The sequence below is a fragment of the Mixophyes fleayi genome, chromosome 5, assembly GCF_038048845.1.
Source record: "Mixophyes fleayi isolate aMixFle1 chromosome 5, aMixFle1.hap1, whole genome shotgun sequence".
In the NCBI taxonomy this organism is placed as follows: Eukaryota; Metazoa; Chordata; class Amphibia; order Anura; family Limnodynastidae; genus Mixophyes; species Mixophyes fleayi.
This window is the reverse complement of record NC_134406.1, coordinates 65,972,550-65,976,852: the sequence shown is the minus strand read 5'-3', so window position 1 is coordinate 65,976,852 and position 4,303 is coordinate 65,972,550.

The following is a 4,303-nucleotide window of genomic DNA, read 5'->3' as shown; positions in this document are numbered from 1 at the left end:
GAAATACTGGTGTGTCTAGGGGATCACATGTGAAAGAAAAGTTGGTGTGCAGTGCTGACATGGGCACAAGGGTATGTGAGAACAGCTGGTATGCACGGCAGCACGTGTGTGAAAAGCTGTTGGGCAGCGGGGGAATATGAGAGACAAGTTGGTGGGGGTTGCATGCAATCAAAAATATGGTGAGCAGTGGAGTATATGTGAGAAAAAGACATCAACTTTAAATGGAGGGTACTAGTTTTAGAGGAAATTTGAACAAAAAATACTGTACCAAAACGGCAGTTTATAGGTGGTATAGGCATCCAACAAAGGAGCTATAGCCTAATATAATAGAACAATTTAAACATGTTTGGTTATTAGGGATTAAGAAAAATAGTGGAAACTAGCTGGGTCAAGTGGTTCCTATCTGCTATCAAAATCTAGGATTCTGAATTTGATAACTTAAATATTTAACTTTACAAAAAGCTATGAAATTTCCATAAACAAAAAACCTTACAGTTTAACATGTCCAATTAAGGCTTGTTACACATACATACTACCTATTGAAACTTTTCCACTCAAACTCCAAAAAGCAATTGGTGTGCATAGTAAAATGTGATTGGTGCAGAATTTGCTCATCTCAAGCCTCTTCTTCCTGCGTATCACACAATCCATCTGTAATTGCCATGCAAGTGTGGAGGTACCAGGCAAGGGAAGGATATATATCTTCCATGGGAGAATTTACCAGTTGTATGCAATCCCAGAGATTAATGAGCGAAGGGGATTCAAATGTTAAGCACCCCATCTTGCACTATAAACATTATACATAGTATTTTTTTTATATTACTGTAATGTTTAATTTATGCTTTATGTATATAATAATATGACTTCTGCATGTTAAATACGTATAGACATTACAGTTCCTTGTTACTTCTTGAGTAACTAAAGTGTTAGCTACTAAATATCATACATTGGTACTGAATGATAATGAACAAGCTAATTCTGTCACCTGTACTCATATAAAAACACAGAGCAATAACCTATTAATTGTTATTTAATGTGGAGAATAAATTCACAATGCCTTAAATACAAAAAATAGATAATAAAATTACATACATGTAAAGATTTCATGACACTTTTAAACCTAATATAGTAGACATCCTACTACCTCCCCTTGCTCTTAGGTCAGAAGTCCAGCCTGTGTGGATGCAAACTAGCTTATGTAGACAATAATGTATTAATAATGTATGGAAAACGTACCTCTATTAGCAAAGTTTTTATTCTGCTCAAAAACAACAAGATTTGACTTGGTATTTTTCTCATATTCACTTATTGCTGCGACCATTTCTTCAGAGGATTTGTAACTTTCCACTAAATATTTTTAGATGAGGACATCCATGTGGTGACATCCTACCTCTTAGAAATCTAAAGGGCATATTTATTAAAAGCCCTATGGTTTCTCCTCATTTAACAAAGCATGGGGCCGACGGTAGCTACTGCCTGAGGCAAACTTGGCTGGGGGCATCGAGACTCAACATGACCTGCGTGTAAAAGGGGGGGGGGGGCAGTGAATAAATCCAGCATCAGGATTGGGTGGAAGGAAGGGGTAGTTGGGCACCCTCCTGCCACGCTCATATGAACTAGTGCCAAAGAGGCAGTTTGTCACACAAGGAGGTAAATGTATCAAGCTGCATATCTCTGAAAAGTGGAGATATTGCCCATATCAACCAATCAGATTCTAACTATCATTTTTTAGTACATTCTAAATGATAGCTAGAATTTGTGTCATAGCTATTGGCAATATCTTCACTTTTCAAACCCACCAGAAACTCTCAGATTTATACATTTACTCTAAAGCGTTGCAGCAGTGCAAGCAAAATTAACTAAAAAATGTACAATGCTCCTGAGCAAGGTGCTATTAAAAAAAATACAGAGGAGGAGCAGGTTTAAAAAGGGTTATATTACTGCTGAGTATATAAGAAGCAGAGATACTGGATCCTGTATACACTGCACAGCACTCTATTGAACACTGTGAAGAAGTGAGCAGTCAGTAACTGGTCATAACTGAAGCTGACCATTACTCTGGAGTCCCACCTCCATGTGTGCGACCATCATTTCTATGCACTGTGACGACATATAATTTTATATAACAAAACATTATATACATATATTAAAACCTTAAAGTTGCCTGTTTGAATCAATAGTTTCCCAGAAACACAAGAAGCTAAACTTCCAACTGCTGCAGGGCAAAAGAAAAAAATAATAATTAAAAGTTGATTAAAAATTGTAACACATACAGTGGGGCAGATTAAAATCCCCGAAAAATAATGCGGCCCCGGACATTTCAGAAAATCACAGTTGATTTTATCTCGCAGAAAAAATATGCAGATATTTTACCGCTGTAACTGTAATTATGCGCGCCCGCATTATTTTTCAGAACGTAGGGAATTGAATCTACCCTAGTGCATGTTAATTAAAAAGCATCCATCCCAATTGTCCCAATTTTGGCGGGCCATCGTGAGTTGCAGGCCACAAAAGTGGGTAGGCTTAATGGAAATGTGGGTTGAGTTTTGGCCAAATATGTTTATTTTGTCCCGCATTTGGGGTTCTAAATGTTGGGACAGAGACGCACACACACAGACACTAGTTTTCAGTGCAAAAAGCTTACTTAAAGCAAACGTTTTTCTTTTCAATGAAGAACTTTCAGTGTGTTAAATATAAGTTTCTGCTTGCCCTAGCATGGCTCATGTTCAGCCATTTTGTCTCACATTAATATAGATGCTTAGCTGTCTTTTGCTATGTTATTCATAGGTCTGCTGAAGTGCAGTTCTAACAAGATATGCACCCACGGCCTTGAGGTTAAGCTTAGAATATTCCTCTGAGAATGCAGCAAGGTTCGTGTAAAGGAATCATGCACAACAGGTGGTTTCATTATGAGCTTGTTGTTTGCAGGGAGCTGCACCAATGACCTTGAATATGGCAGACAGGAGATAAAACCTCTAGCCCCCCTTTCGATAAGGATAGTTGTCATTTACGGGGGAAAGGGAGGGCTATAAACTTCAAGAATATGAGATAGTTAATCTGCAGCGCATCCCATAGACCTTTCCAACTCTCCCAAAATGTCCAGGAGACTCCCGAAATTTTGGTCGATCTCACGGACTCCTGGGAGAGCAGGCAAGTCTCCCGCATCCCGCAACTGCCTAGCCTAAATGACGCGATTTGTGGTGAATCGCATCATTTTGCTCCTGCCTTCCGCGAGAAAACAGCATTTTGTCACGGGGCGGGGCCAAAATGCCGCATTTAGCCCCGCCCGTCTCTTGGACTACACTTGCTGAAAGTAGGCAAGTATTGCATAGACTATTGTATGTTTATGACATAGGATCATACTTGCCAACTCTCCCGCATTGTCCGGGAGACTCCCGCATTTTGCGAGAGTCTCCCGGACGAGTGTGGCAATCTCCCTGATAGGAAGGGGGAAAAATTTAGTTTAAACGCCGCGATTCACCCGGAATCGCGGCGTTTAGCCCCGCCCCCACTGTAAAATGACGCGATTTGCGTCATTCCGTCACGGGGGCGGGGCCAAAATGACGCGATTTCGCAGCCCCGCCCCCTGCACGCCCACGTCCCAGCCGGCATCTCCCGGAAGAAAAAAAAAATGTTGGCAAGTATGCATAGGATTCACATAATATTCAGAATGCTATAAAAACTTGTAACTTTGAGATATTAAACAGAAAATATTTCCTGCGTACAGAATTTTATAGTCTGTCTATTCTCTCCAGCTGATTGAAGCGCTTCCAGATATACTTGACAATTCAGAGGCGTAACTTAAAACTCTAGCGCCTGGGGCGAGAAAGACAAATGACGCCCTCTAGACCTGAATTTTAACCAAATAAACCTAAAATATTCCTAAAGTGCGCCCCCCCTTCAGTGCTGCGCCCTGGGCGGTCGCCCCCTGTCGCACAGCCCTAGTTACAGCCCTGCTTGACATCACTAGGTGAACTGAATCTACTTTGAGACTCCAGTTAAAATATAGATCTATCAAGTGCAAAGCCACAGATAAAAATAAATTTCACTTGTGTAATAAATCATTATTTAATAAACACTACAGTAAGATACACGACACACAGTAAAAGTTTCACATCAAAGCACGAAACAAACTTCCATTGGCTGCAGTGAAACAAACTCCTCCCGGTCATGAGACGGGTTACGTAACATCATTAAAAGTCCATATAGGGATCTGGCATCTACCGTTCCACAACAAACATGGCGCCAAATTACACCCACCCGCAATAACTTCCGGATCAAGTGCGGTTCCCTTCAGAGCTGC